Below are 16562 nucleotides of genomic sequence, written 5' to 3'. Positions count from 1 at the left end.
AATATAATGCTTAAAACACAAACATGTCAAGTGGACTTATGGTTCAACACTACTGGACTTATTTGTTAGGTTGTTTATCTCATTGGGCCAATCTTTTATGATGAATAAAAGATGGGCTTGTGTTTATCTGTCGGTTATAACAAACTTCTAGTTGGTTCTGTATTATCGTTTAAGTACAAGGGTGGTATGTGAAACTTCTCAGGGGGTCTGATCATATGTGATGATTCTTGTGGGTGCGAAGTGTAATTTGTATTTTGCAGGTTATAAAAGAGATGTTTGAGTGCTAGGGTTCCAGAGAATTCCATTCTCCTTGTGCGCATACTTTACTCTCTGTTTTTGAAGATCTATTAATCCAGTTGAAGGCAGATTAGAGTTCATTTTGTTCCAGTTGAAGGCCGATTAGAGTTCATCTTCTTACAGTTGGTGTTGTTCAGTCTGCTGATGTAGTATCGAAGATCTGTTGAAGATTAAGTTATTCATTCGTCTCGTTCTGTATTACAGATACTGCGAATCATCATGTTTTCAGGTTGTATTGTTTTATTCTTGCTGTATTGTTTCAAATAATCAACTGATCGTTATCAGTTGATTATGTACATTTGGTTGATTAATCTCTGATCTTACTGTTTAGTAAGATCTTGGGTTATTTGGGTGTTTTTCGGTTTGGGTAAAGATAATAAAATTTTACATCACAGTTTTTGTCGCTTCTCTTGTGTTGATATTTGTTGTTTGGTCCAAGCTTTCATACCATTTGACAATTTGGCACAAGTTCATTTCACTCAACGCAATTTTCATTGGCCATAAACGGCACAGAACTGCGTAACTTTAATAAATTATTATTTGTTGCGATAGATTTAATAGTGCTTTGTTAGATCGGATTTTGATCTCCGATGTCGATGTGGATGACTTAGGTTATGAGATTAGGGCAAAGTGGATATAAGATTTTCCTGATGCTACCTTCAAAGTGGATACAAAGATTGATGGATCTCATGCAACACAAGTGGAGAAAGAGAGCTTGGTGGAGAGAACCTACTTAAAGGGATCACTGCTAATAAGAACATTGTTGCTCATGTAAGAATATATATCATGTGTGTCATGTAGTTTTGTTTCTTTGCAGCTAGCATCACCACTTATTTAATATGTTTGATTTTAAACATTCGGGTTCAAGGAAAAACAATATAGTAGTGGTACGGCTACCTCCGGACCGGACTGACTACAAGTTTGGCTTTCACATATGTGCATGTTTGTTATTTTCTTTTGATTTGAGTTTTCTAAAGTTATCATTTTCAGTTGAAATATATAACTTGATGTTTATTTGTGCAGGGGATTGATCTGATAGATCCATATGCAAATGCTAATAGATTTGATATACATTTTATTTCTGTTGGTTGGGACATGAATGTATCTCAATTTACTAATTTTCTTGGTTTATGTTATTGTAAGCATGATCCTGAGATTTGTTTTTATATTTTTTTTTGTTTTAGTCGTGTGATAGATTCAGTTTCTTGCTGCTTCGGTTGCTCCATTGATGTCGCTCACCAGAAGTCCTGTGAAATGTAGTTAGATAGATCATACCTACCCCGATGGATACAAGTACTACTACAATAGCATATGCACAACTGGTGAAACCAAAGTAAAATATTGTTAAGTTTTGCATCTTGATTATTTTTTGTTATTTAATTTTATGTTTTCATGGTAGTAAGATTGGAGGTAAATAATTATGGATATCATGCAGCGGGAGAAACCAGAAGAATTGGCGTTGTTTGAACTACAGCAAAAGCCTCAAGAACAAGCACAACAAAAGCAGCAAGTTGCTTCAAGAACATTTAAAGTCTGTCAAATTAGCAAACTCAGATTGCCAACTCCAGCCTCAAAGTCACTTTCAAACCAAAATGCAAGCATATGGGCGGCTCCCTCATTAGTTGCAACATGACACTCGGTCTTCGTTATTACACGGGCACTTAAACTATTAAATAATATAATTTACTTTGAGTAATCCGTGTAATACACGGGTACTTAAACTATTTTAAGTTATATATTTGTGTGTTAGTCCACCCGCGAAATTCGCGGGGTCTTAAACTAGTATACAAATAGACAAGTTAGGATTATTGTATGAGAGTCATTGTATTCTGTTTTTTAGTTATTTTTCTAAGTATAATATACGTGAGAATTATTCACAATTATCATATGTGTTTATTACCGATTATTGGGCTATTAATTGGTATCCGAGCAAAGTTCAAGGTACATGTAATTGATACCAAGATCTACAAGGTAGTTGATTGAATAGTCGTCGCTGCTGGATCTTGGGTTGTTCCTTTGCTAAGAGGGTCTAGGGTCAAAAAAATGTCAGACAAGGGAGATCAGCAAACGATTGCTGCCGGGGAAGATCTAAGAGGTCATCGTCTACAAGCTTCGAGAGCTGCTGATCGTTTTTATCTTTTCTTGGAACCACAGGAATTGAGGGCAGCAGTTCACTTAAAACCTCACAAAAATATTGCTGTGTTTTGGGAAGTGTGAATTTTGACCATCGTTTTTTATCTCCAAAAGTTTAGACCGGATTGAACTCTTTGACCACAAGCGAGATCCAAGATTAACTGTTGTCACTAAGGGATCTAGGGGATTGTCGTTAATTGTGTCTCAATCCAACCACAAAACTTATTTGAAGTGCTGAACCTAGAATGTGCTAAAACAAAGGGTGGTTAAGGGGATAACTGAGTCATGGTTATCATGAAGGAAAATTGAGATCAAAGAGACAAGCTTGATGTTCTCTTAATTCGCCTAAAGAAATTAAGGGGTGAATTTTGGTCGTATAATTTCTTAAGTCGGTTCACAAAGGGGTGGGTTCCCCGTGTAATCCTTAACAAGTTTGGTTAATAGGTTTAAGGGGTTGATTAGGGTTTTTATGTTTTCCTATTGACCAAGTTGAGTCATCCCTATATATACATAGTCAAGTTAGGGTTAATTTATTAGAGTTATTGTATTCAGTTTTTGAGTTATTTATCTGCGTATAATATACGTGAAAGTTATTCACAAAAATTGTGTGTGTTTGTTAAAGATCTTGGGTCATTACGACCATTGATGCAACCCCAGTTATTTATGACCGAAATGTTTTGCGCGCAAAATCGCAACAGGGCTTATTTACAACCAATTTTTTAACTAGAGCTATTAGAGACCAGCTTTGCTACCAAATTCATTTGCAACCAATTTGCGATCAAAGGTACCAGCTAAGTGCATTTCTTATTTTCGACCAAATCTCCAGCGACTAAATTTGCAATCAAACTTCTATTGTAGTCAATTTGTAGAAAACGTATAAAAATTGTGCTTCTTAAAAAAGTTTCCGGTTTTTTCGGTGTGTCTATGCATATATTCAAATCTCTAGGAATTATGAAAACATATTAAACTAAATATTTATAAGAAATCGAATTGTCCAAATATAATGCTATAATATTAAAACCTATTATTATTGTTTTACTTTTAAATTTTTAATTAATATTTGACCACTTTTGTGACCTACTTATTTATTTGTATTTATTAAAAAAAATGTGATCCTATTGAGACTGTATAGTATTATATTTTCTCTAAGTTTTAACATTTTTATAGAATTTTCAACTTAGTTAATACTCTTTTTTTATAGAATTTTCAACTTAGTTAATATCCTTTTTTTTGTTTTTAATTGAATTATTTCAAGTTAGTGAGATGGGTATCCATGTGTTTCTGCTAAACGAAAGAACCTAACTATGTGAATTTGCAGTATATATGGACTCGAGATCTGACCCAAAGGCTACAACTCTACCTTTTGTATATCATTGTTATTTGTTAATAAGCGGCCCAATATATATTATGCATGTATCAACGGCCTAATATATAGCAACCCATTATGATCTCCTACAACCCCAATATCCAATTAACCCGAAACCCATAAAAATAGCCCAAGAACACCCCTCATAGATATTATAGAACTAGTTACAAGGCACGCGCGCGTTGCGGCACAGGTATATTACAAATATTGAGTGGATTAATTTAAGCGTTATGTAATGCGTCCACAATATGAAAACGTTTGTTTTGACGTATCCGATATAACTCAATATAACCTATATAAGCATTGCGTTGGATCATAATTTAAAGTAAATCGAATTTATACCGTATAAAATAAACGAAATCGAAACCGAGTGGGTTTTCCACCTAACCACTACACCACCTTGCATTTGCATCAATACTTAATGACGTCAAAACGTACTATGTCAAAACACAGACCAATTGAAAATGTATATAAAAATAAGTGTTGCTACGCGGTGGGAATTCGCTCTTAATATAGTTATGTTTCGTTTCATTATAGTATCGCTACGGTCCTGCCATGCGGTATTGCAACCGTTTGTTTGGCTTCATTACAGTATTGCTACGGTCCTGCCACTTGGTATTGCAACCGAAATAGAAAACAGAAAAGAAAAAGTCATTTTTTTTATATAAAACTACTTTCATTCCACACGAAAAAGGGCAATTACAAAGAAATGACAGGTAGTCGGGCAACAAGTTGCGCCGCCACCCCCTTTTGAATAGAAAAACCAATTCTACTAAATACAAAGTTTGAAACCTTTAGCGACGAAGAATTACTATTAACGACTTTTTGAACCCGATTCAAAAGTCGCACAGCGTCAGGAGCGAGACCACCAAAGGTATCAAACGCAAACGGGACAAACACATGTTGATTCTCCAGGCAGGCTTTCTCATGTTTTGCCACTTTGCTCGCCTCTGCCTTGAGCACCGCTTGCCCTACGACAAAGCCCTTGTCCTTGAGCCCGACAAGGGGGGAGACTCTAGTTAGATCTACACAAGCGTGTTTCCCCCTTCCCATCCAAACACAAGGATGTCTGTCGGGCGTAAAGTGGACCTCCCCTCTAAGGGGTCAGTCAGGAAATTTACCGAAGCCTCCTTTTTTGCAGAGATCCTGGCCCGCTTAAGAACATCACATAACACATCTCTCACCCAATCATGCTGATATATAAACCCTGGTAGCTCTTTACAGTGGATCGCGTGCTCGCCGAAAGAATCCAAACACGCTTTGCGGCATACCGAACATGGCTCGTCAACTGGGAACAAAGGAATCATCAGTCGGTATCTAAGGATAGCACGGTATTCCACAGCCGACATGTGTTGCCCCAAGCCTTTAATAGGTGCGACAGACAGAAAATCCTGAGCATGTGGGGTACGTAGACATTCAAACACAAAAAGTTGTAGACACATGATAGTCAGTTTCATATGTTTTAGTAAAAAAAATAGTCGCAGATACTAATAATGAAACCTTCAAATCTAGTTTACATTTGTGAATTTTTGTTTTACCAACGTACAAATCTACTATATTATCTAGTAGACTTAACAAATTATTTACCTTAATTTTTAATAAAGTAGGAAAACCAAAGAATATAATACAAAATGGGCGTATAATAAACTCTAAATTTCATTATATATTGTTTCTTAGGCGTTTAAACTAAAACCCATTAAAGTATAATATAATGCTAATTTCAAAAGTGGCAATCGTCGGACTTCAAGGATTTACAAAACTGAAATTTTATTTACTTTTTTTATCTCATTCTAGAGACCTGCACCTTGAGAGCAATTTTACTTCCTTTCATCTCTGCGCAACCTTCGATGTAACCTCTGGCCAAAGAAAACAAATCAAATTAAGTTTCCAGCTTTGAAACTTTCTGTGTTTTTTGGTTTCTAATGGGCCAAACTATCTACACACCAAGTGTGTAGATAGTCACCCTTAAAAGTTGTTTTTTGTCCTTATATGCACACCTTGCAGTGTCGAACTGTGGCCAAAACGCGACGTTTTGGTCCGGTTAACCACACAAAGACTGACGGGTGTCTGACGGGTCTATTGACCGGACCAAAACACCGAGCTTTGGCCGTGTTTTGGTCCTGTCAACCAGACCGGGTGTCAGTCTTTTGTCTAGTTGATAGGACCAAAACGCGGCCAAAGCTCGGCGTTTTGGTCCGGTCAAAAGACCCGTCAGACACCCGTCAGTCTTTGTTTGGTTAACCGGACCAAAATGCTACGTTTTGGCCATAGTTCGACACTGCAGAGTGTGCATATAAGGACAAAAAACACATTTTTTGGTGTGTAAATAGGCAAAATGGTGTGTAGATAGGTACACCCTTTCTAATAGCAGTAGATGATAGGTTGTGGTGGCAACGATTGGGCGGCGGACGGAAGCTTGGCAAGCTGTTGGGCAATATCTAAGGACATGGTGGTGGTTAGGGTGACATGTTCGGCGTCAATGTTGGCGTTACAATTCTGGTGGAGAAGAATCAATGGCAAAAACTAACTGATTCGTTAGATCTAAGCAAACTGATTGTATTCATTCGCTTACGGATGCGGAGGAAGCAGATGGGCTGTGGTGGCGACGGTTTCAGGCAATGCTGACACCCTCAGAGTTGTCATTTCCGAGTTACATTCAGATTGTCGATGGTAGCAGGTGGAGATCTGGTTTTTTCGGCGTCAATGTTGGCGAGAGCAATAGATAAAGTTAAAGGGTCAAGTTTTGAAAAGCAAAAGCAAAGGAAAGGACTAAATCAGTAAATTGCACCGACACTCTATTTTAAGATATAAGATAGATAATGTCCGACATAAACCAAAGTTCTGTATGGTTTTCATCTTTTGCTTTTGGGCAAAATTGGCCCCTTGACTTTTACTCTAACATATTTAGCCACTCAAGATTTGGGTGTTCTAGGGATATTTTTCTAGATGATTTAATTTCTATGTTTCAAAAAATAAAAACTCATGAAGAACAACTTTAGACATATTGAATTTCTATTATACATTTTTAATGATGATTTATTTAAAATTTAAGAGTAAATTACAAATTATGTTGACACAAGATTGTAAACTATATCCTTTATCTTCAAAAAAGTACAAATAATGTACTCGATGTTTGCAAACCCTTGCAGGTTACGTCCTTTGACCCTAACTCAGTTAGTTTCACGGTTAAATCTAACCAAGTGAACCCCATATAAGGGTATGTTAGTCATTTTACCATATTTACTCAAATTAATAAATTAAAAATTCAACCCACTATTTAACTCTTTCTACCGGATTTCTCTCTCTCTCACTCTTTAAGATCTTAAACATCTTCATCTATGTATGTCGTACCCTCTCTTCCCCTTGATTGTTGATGTTCACGGCCATTCTTGTTCTTTCAAGAGTGTTTCACGAATCAATTTTATAGTATTCTAATGTTTAATCAATCCTTATATGTATTGAAAAGGTGAATCGATCTTGCTAGGCATTCTTCCAAGATTGTTACCCGTATGCACTCAAATGTAGTAGTATACGGTGCTATACAACCGATTACAAGTATTGTTTTCAGCAATGATCTCTTTTGGGATTGTTGATTTGATTAAACTGAAGATTGTGAATTGATTTAATCTAACCATGTATTGGTTGGAGACAATCGGAATAATCTTTGTGTTCTTTAATTACCCGATTAATTTGTGAATCGGTGCCTTGAAGGAGGTGGCCGGCCGGGATTCGTTGGTGGCGGTGGAGGTGGCGTTGAGGTCATTGGTGGAGGATAATGGTGGTGTTCGGGTGGAAGCAATATTTTAAAAACCGGTAAATACCGGCCGGTTATACCGGTATTACCGTTTCCAGATGTAAATCCGGTATGAAACACCCCGGTAAATAAGTGAAACGGTATAAGGTTTGTACCGGCGGTAAAATCTGGTATACCGGTTTGAAACGTAATACCGTACTGGCCCAAGGTTATTTTAGTTTGGGTTGTTACTTATTTTTATTATATATGTTACTTATCTTATGTAATTTTTATATATTATGATTATTCGTAACTAAAAGTTGTTATTTAATATTGTATAAAACGAAAATAGTTATCTCTAGTTAATGAGGATGACGATAATAGTGAATTTCATCTTTTATGCGATCGTGAACTTGATGTATTCAACACTCAAATGGTTTAAACATATCGTACACTTTCATTTAAAAGAGCTTGTTGGAAAATTGAATGATTTTTTATTATCTTTTGGACAATTTTTTATTATAGATTTACTTTTGAATCATCTTTAAATATGTAATCATGCATTTTTGGATTAACTTTTGAGTTGATGTTGTAATTTATGAAATTATAGAGTTAGGTAGTCAACCCGGTTGAACCGCTCGGTACAACCTGGTTCAACCATTTTTTAGTCTAATCCGGTTTGATTTAAAAACCGGTTTTTAAAACATTGGGTGGAAGACTTTTGGTGAATGGAAAAGTTAGGGTTTTGGTTAAGGGGATTGATAGAATTAGGTTGGTGGAAGAGTTTGTTTGTTAAAATACTTTAAACAATCGGGTAAAAGGACTAATTTGCCTTTACATGGGGTTCATTTGGTTAGATTTAACCATGGAAACTAACTTAGTAAAGGTCAAAGGACGTAACGTGTAAGGGTTTGCAAACATTGAGTATGTTTTTTGTACTTTTCGAAGATAAAAGATATAGTTTGCAATCTAGTGTAAACATTAAGAACGTTTTTTTTTTTTTTGTAATTTACTCAAAATTTAATTTGGTTTTATATGTGACGGTATTTTTTTTCCTGTAAAAATCATGATATTTATCCTTCTGATGAGTAATAACCAATGTTTTTAAATACCGATATGAACCGACTGGTCATATAGGTTAAATCTAATACCGGACGCGGGCCTAGTATGACAAAACTCGAATACGGTATGTCTTTTGTGTCGTCGGTAAATCCGGTTCTACCGGTTCAAACCATTGAACCGGTTTGCATTATCTTAAAATTTGATTTTTTATTGTTTATAAAATACAATATTAAGGTAATGTTGAACTCTCATATTTCCAATAATTAACATAGTGCTCTTAAAATGCTTAATGTTTTACAAGAAAATAGTTGTTTTCTAGATAAAATTATGATCAATTACGTAAATCCTAATTGAGATTAGATTATATTTTAAGATAAATTTGTATTTTATGGAATTATAGGATTAACTAGTAACCCGGTATAACCAGTTAAACCATTTTAGAACCTGACCCGGTATGATTTGAAAACCGGTTTTAAAACATTGATAATAACACATGGTTATCATCCAAAATATATGATGTAGGGGTTACAATTCTTCTCATGGGTTGGAATCACCCATCACGAGCATGAGCCGTATATATGATCATGTCAAAAATCTTAACCCTAACCCGGATACTTTGAAAACCCATGTAATCTTGGCGGGTCAAATAAGATTCTTGAATGAACAAGGGTATCTAAGAGTATGGAACAAGGGTATCTAACAGAACTAGATCCACATCAAATATTGATATATACCCACAGCCATACAAATATAAATTCAAATATATTAATCCAAGTAAAGTATAACATTTCCCTTAATATAAATAATTAGCGTGAGTTGTAAGGGAGAGACCTAGTGTTCTAAATGATTCAAGTTCAATTACTGTCCCCAGTATTTGGTTTTTGCGGCACCTGGTGATTATGGGAGACTAGGCGAGTAGGCGGCGATCGCTAGTTCGATCCTTAAACTGAGCGGGTTTAACTCACCGCACTTTCGTGCTTTCAGGCGAGTGTTCACGGGCATCGGCCGCAGGGCCTGAAAGGTTTCTATGAGCTTTTATATATATACTTAATTATATATTTAATATATGCATCTACTCATTATGCAAAAAAATTGTTGGTGGTGGAGTGAAAAAACCATCTCAAGATAATGTAAAGGCCTCATGGTCAAGTATTGACTCCACCACCTAGGGATTGTTTTTTCCCAACCACAATTTTGGGCCCAATTTTTTTTTTGTTGCCCGAGGCCTACATTTTTTTGAGAGTTCTCGGGGACGGCTCTGAATTCGGCCCTAGCTGAGGGTTTTTCCCAGTTCAAAAGACGATTGTATCCCGATTCGTGAATTTCACCAGTAGCCTATTTGAAATATTCGTTGAAAGTTAAGAAAATATAAATAATTAGTGATTCAATGATTACCAAACATATGAAAGTTTTATTTTATTTATTATTAAGGCTTTGTAGCAATAGTCCAATTAGTATTTGATATCTCAATAATGATTCCTCCTCGTTAGATGGTACAAAGTGGACAATAAGTGGAACTTTTGTCACTTTGTTGATAGTATCAACACGAACATTACTCCTTGGTATCAAACTCTTAATCATCATTATTCTTGTAGTGCACCAATTTTATAATCACTAATATTAACATTTTTTATATTTTTGGATTTAATATATAAAATATTTTAACAATAATAATAAGGATTACCATACATATACATAATAATGTGTGAAAAGTCAGTATTAAATATTGAAAAAACGAATGAAGCTTGAAATCATAATTCCAAAGTTAGGTATTTTTTTTTGAAAGGCTAACTTCATTAAAACACACCCAAATCCGAAAACCGGACCGGGACCAACAAAACAACCAAGAAAACAATTACATAATTACAAATCTACACCAATCTAGCCACGATATCGAACTACCTTTAACTCTATTTTTGTACCATAAATAACCCAACGATCTAACTTCGCTAAAGATATTTTCAACCTTGATGGCGGCGGCCGAGAAGATCGCCTTGTTACGCATAATCCAAAGGCACCAACAGGCTGTGAACATAATCCCGTGCAGCGCTTCCTTTTCCGCAGCCTTGAGGGAACAGAACTTGTGATACTCGAGAAGATCTCTAACGGAGAAAGCGAAAATAGGCGGCAAGCGGCACCAGGAGCTTATCTTCTGCCAAAGAACAGTCGCCATGAAGCACGATGTGAAGAGATGAGAAACCGACTCTTCCTCGGATCTGCAGAATGGGCAGAGACCATCGCCAACAGCAACACTTCTTTTCCGCAGCTCGTCCGAAGTAGGAATCCGACCCTGCTCCGCTCTCCACACGAAGATATTACACTTGATGGGAACCCATTTGCACCACTGAAGCCGGAAACTACTATTGCTAACAACCGAACCTTCCAAAAACTTTTTAACCGAGCTGACAGAAAACCCACCCGACTGATCCCCCTTCCATATCCAACCGTCTTTCCTGTCAGACAGAATAACCGACGAAGCTGCTGCTACTAACTCAGAAAATTCAGTCGCTTCCTCTCCATGATCCGGGTCATGCCTCCAAAGCCAATTCCCCGGAAGCCGATCCCTAACCGAACAAAGCTTAACAACCTCAAGCGCAAACAAATGAGGGAAAACATCTTTTAGGGGCGAGTCCAAGAGCCACGGGTCAAACCAAAACAGAATGTCATCACCTCTACCTACATTTCCTTTGAATAAATTATGGATACTCGGGCCTCCTGAACGCGACTTATTGATCACAGCAACTATATTAGACCAAACCCCACCAACCGATTTTTTGACCGGAAGGAACGACCAACCCTTACCTCCGGCATGAATAGAGTTAACGACTTTAATCCAAAGGCAGTCCTTTTCAGCTTTGTATCTCCAAGCCCATTTGCTAAGAAGAGCCGAATTGGTGTTGCTAAGTTTACTAAGCCCCAAACCCCCACTAGCCTTGGGCTTAGCCACCTTATCCCATGAATCCCAATGAGTCTTTCTAGCCTCACTAGACCCTCCCCACAGAAATTTTCTAATCAAACCTTCCAGATCCTTTATCACTTTCACAGGAGCTCTATATAACGAGAAAAAATAGCACGGGAGGCTCTGGAGAACTGAACGAATCAACGTTGATCTACCTCCCATAGATAAGAGAGCCGACTTCCATAACGCTAACCTGGACTCAAAAATGTCGTAAACCATCTTCCAATTGCTAACACGGTTCATATTCGCCCCCACCTTCAACCCAAGATACTTGAAAGGGATAGAATCGTGAATACATCCAACCGCTTCGGCCACCGTCCCTACCTCCGAACTATTCACCCCAATGCCATAAAGGTTGGACTTGCCAAGGTTGATTTTTAGCCCCGAGCAAGCATGGAAGCACCTGAGGAGTCTCACAACATTCAGCGCGTTATTAGCTTCCCATTCCCCTACTATCAAAGCGTCGTCAGCAAAAAATAAGTGTGATAACGAGGGCCCATCGTTAGGGAGTTTGATCCCCGAGAACACTCCCGCCTCCACAGCTTTATCCAATAAACACGACAATCCTTCCATGGCCACCACGAAAAGGAACGGGGATATGGGGTCCCCTTGCCTCATCCCTTTTTCGCATATAAACTCAAAAGTCGGGGCGCCATTGACCAGGACCGAGGCACGAGCAGAGGAGAGAATGCCCCATATCCAATTGCACCACTTATCTCCAAACCCCAACTGACGCAACATATCCACCACAAAGTTCCAGCTAATGTTGTCATACGCTTTCTCAAAGTCGATCTTAAAGAGGAACGCCTTTTTCCTACTCCTTTTGAGCCAAGAGTGAACTTCGTTGATAACAAGCGGCCCGTCAAGAATGAGTCTACCTCCCAAAAAAGCCGATTGGGACTCCGAAATCACCGAGCCGAGAACTTTCTTAAGTCTATTCGCAAGGACCTTGGACACCACTTTGTTGACAACGCCAACAAGGCTAATAGGCCGGTAATCGCCAAGACCCGAAGGATCTTTTTTCTTCGGGACGAGGGTTATGAACGAGGAACCACACCCAGGGTTAATACGACCCGAATCGAAAAACTCTGACATGAGACGAGCAAAATCATCCTCGAACAACCTCCAAAACAACTTAAAGAACCGGAAATTGAAACCATCCGGGCCAGGGGCCCGGTCGTCCCCGCATTCGAACACCGCTGCTTTAATCTCTTCAACACTAAACCTGGATTCAACCCAAGTAGCATCCACCTCCGATAACTTCTTCAGACTCGGGCAAACCAACCGGGGCCGAGAACTATAATCCTCCTTGAACTTGGACCTAAAAAAATTAAAAACCTCCTTCTTGACAAGGGAGGGTTTGGAAACCTAAACGTTACCAACCAACAACCCATGTATAACATTACTAGCCTTCCTACAATTAACCATCGTATGGAAAAACTTCGAATTCTCGTCGCCTTCTTTAGCCCAACCCACGCGAGACCTTTGTTTAAGATCCATAACCTTGGCAAGTTCTATCTCGGCTATAATCCTTTTATTCTCTGCTAAGGCCCATTCCTCTTCTTCCAGTAGTTCCCTATCATTAAGAATCGAGTCGAGGGCCTCCATTTCCTGTTTCGCTAAATTGAGAATTTCTCCATCCTTGGCTAACATCTTGTCTCTCCATTCCTTGATCTTAGATCGAACGTACCCCAACTTTTTTATCAACCTGATATCAGAAACGCATTCCGGGTCCGAAAAACTGTTGCAAGCTTCCTCCACCACCTCAGTGAAGCCCTCTTTCCCCAGCCACGAATTAAAAATTCGAAATGGCCGGGCACCAAAATTAACAGCTTTGGAAGTCAAAATAATGGGACAATGATCAGACCATAAGTTAGGCAAAGCCTGAACCCGAGCCTCCGGCCACTCATTAAAGAACTCAGAGTTCACTAAAAATCTATCCAGCTTGCTCAATTTTTTCCTGTTCTCGGATTGCCATGTGAAATTTCTACCCCTCATATCATACTCTATCAACCCGGCCTCAAAAATAAACGAATTGAAGTTGCTGGCACAATTGGGTTTGAACCCACAGTTTCTTTTCTCTTCACGAAACCGCACAGCATTGAAATCTCCCCCGACAATCCACAGACCCTCGTTGGAAATAATCAGATTGCATGGGTTTTCAAAGTATCCGGGTTAGGTATTATGAATCACTGTAGACTACAACTATTTTTTATAAATAATCTTTAGTTAACATAATTTGATAAACAATAAACTAGTATTTTCTAAATATAAATGCTTTTTACCATACTTGCATAATGCACCGCACCGGCCCTAACAAGGGCGTAGCTTAGTGGAAGGTGGGGGGTTCACCCGCTCCCAATGTTTCGGTTAAAAGTATAAAATTTTCGATTTTTCGTCCGAAAAAATTTAAATTATATAGGATTGTCCCCCCCCCCCCCAATTATTTTGCCTAAATATTTATACAATATATAAATTGGGTCCCATGACTTTCCGCTCGCTCGAAACTTTTGATCGAGCTCCGCCACTGGGCCCTAAAGATTCAAGTGTCTTGTACAAGCTCGTAAAAAGGCCCTTAAGCCGTAACGATTTAAAGTATATAAATAAATTTAAAAATCGTTGTTATTACTTATTAAGTTAATAGATCAATATCGGACATTTTCTATTTAGAATAGACTTTATAGATCAATATTGTCAATAACTTTTAAGGTTTGTTTTTATATATTGGCCCAAAATTATATTAATAAAAGAAAAATTAACTAAAACGCAAAAAGCAACAATGGGAATTCTTTTAACAAAAAAATATTAAAGCTTTGATGTACTGAGTTTTATTTTCAACAAAAATTACATCACAATTCTTCAAATCTCTCTTTTTTTTTAATTAGAGTCACAATTCTTCAAATCTCTTTTTTTTTAAATAGATTGTGAATAAATTAAGGTTCAACCATGTGGCCTATTAATAAAAGAGCAATAGGTTGTACATTATTATTTACGAAACTCGTAAACCACAAACTTGTGATGTAAAAAACTACACGCACGGCATTTTTTTTTAATTTTTTTTACGAATATGTTTATAATACATACATCTACGTTTTTGAAAAAAAAAATTTGGTCCACCTCGCCCCGTACGGTGTGGTTCTCGCGGTTCTTACAACTCGAGGTGGTTCTCATTCTAGCGGTCCCCTATATATATATATATATATATATATATATATATATATATATATAGTAAGGTTAACATACAAAAAGCCTTATCATACATCACGTAGGAGACAATGGTAACCGTTGGATCAGGGGTATAATCACGCATGGGACCACATAATCACGCATGGGACTATAATCACGCACGTTCTATGATAATAACGCATGTTATATTTTTTGTCATGTATGTTAATGTAGGTTAAGCCCTGAAGTACATTATACTTTCTCTCTCTATATATATATATATATATATATATATGTATATATATAATTATTTTTTCTAATTTAGTGTCCCCGGAAAAAGGACCTCGGCCGGGAGTGCGGCTCGCCCACCTAGGGTCGGCCCTGCTGGCATAGATGTATATTTTTCCAAAAATATGGTTTACAAATTTCATAAAAGTTAGAAGAGCATAATTTACAAGAAATAAATAAGAAACCAAGTATGTTGTCTAAATAGCAAACAAGAGCTTGTTGGTGTCCATATTGGTTTCATTGAAGTGCAAAACATGGCCTACCACACACTCATTTTCAAATGACAAACTATTTAAATTGCTTCTAATGTTTTGCTTTAATTAGGGACATTTGAATCGTTGAATTTTCAATTATTAGTAATTTATGAAGTCACCAAGGATGCTCAAAGGAATTTGATAAACCAGAATGCTTCATGATGTAATGACCATAAGCGAGTGTACGCCTTAATCGTATGTAACTACCGATGATGTGGGTGTCTGAAAGCTCCCACTCAGCGGAACTGGAAGCAACAAGCAGGAAGCAGTCACACAAATGGCTAGCAGCTGAAAGCTCGATTACTATACACATCACAAGTCCCAAGACTGCAAAATCAAATTGATGAGACTTTATCCAAAAGTATACAAAAGTAACCTAGAGACACATAATTCAGACTTTCACTAAAAAGCCAAGGCAACCCGCACAAGCAACATCTTGGAGGATAAGACTTACCCAGTCAGGAAGTTGAGCTGTCGAGTAGGCTTCCCTATAGGCAGAATACTTTCTCTATATAAAGAGGACTCCTCGCAAGTTGCAAGGGTATTCTGACTTTAACTATGTCTCTCTCTCTCTCTACTCTTATTCTCTCTAAGCTTATTGACTCTTAAGAACCCTTTACTTACTCTCACAACGGAGCCCACACGCGGGAGGCCACTTCCTGCGTTAAAGCTAACGATGCTTCTTGGTCTACAAATATCCCCGAGGAAGCTCTTGACGAGGTGGATCTAGCACCTCCCCCTAGCCATACTCTTGTTGTTTTAACAACTACCACCATTTAACCCCTATATTACAATATTTCAGGTATTATTGAAATAGTATGTTCAACATATTCAGATTCTATGAATGTTTTGCTTACCTAAAATAATGTATTCAGATTCTATGAATGTTTTGCTTACCTAAAATAATGTATTCATATTCTAAGGCTAAAGGTTGTGTGACATCGTTTCAAATCGTTTCCCAAGTGAACTAAATAATGACACGCAATGTAATATGATAGAAGCACTTATATATAAGATGTACCAGCGACGTATCTACCATGATTCTATCATACTACACCCGTCCTATTATCTAATCACCACCCAAAACCAAACGTTTATCCAATTCGTTTATCTCGTTTAGGTTGTATCAAATCGTTTAACTCGTCTCAAAATCGTATTCATTTTAATTGTGAAACTACTTATGGTCGTCTCGCTAATAACATTCAAACCTTCATGACTCGACTATCTCGAAACTCGCATTAACAAACCACCAAAGGGTAAGTTAACAATCATCAGATTCGGCCGTGATGCGTGCAAGAGTGTATA

General features: G+C 37.6%; 1 long non-coding RNA gene across 6 annotated transcripts; it reads left to right on the top strand.

Annotated features, from left to right (window-relative positions):
- The first annotated feature begins 304 nt into the window (after positions 1-304).
- LOC110900072 lies at positions 305-2177 on the top strand. 6 transcript variants are annotated; one of them, XR_004876500.1, is made up of 4 exons: positions 305-1068; positions 1321-1384; positions 1482-1630; positions 1733-2177. It is a non-coding gene; the product is annotated as an uncharacterized LOC110900072 (long non-coding RNA). The 6 variants fall into 6 exon arrangements; XR_004876498.1 differs by having other exon boundaries at positions 1321-1398; XR_002570752.2 differs by lacking the exon at positions 1321-1384.
- The last annotated feature ends 14385 nt before the right edge of the window (positions 2178-16562 follow it).

Source organism: Helianthus annuus, chromosome 13 (genome assembly GCF_002127325.2).
Source record: "Helianthus annuus cultivar XRQ/B chromosome 13, HanXRQr2.0-SUNRISE, whole genome shotgun sequence".
NCBI classification, from domain to species: domain Eukaryota; kingdom Viridiplantae; phylum Streptophyta; class Magnoliopsida; order Asterales; family Asteraceae; genus Helianthus; species Helianthus annuus.
This window is presented reverse-complemented; position numbering and strand designations above follow the sequence as displayed.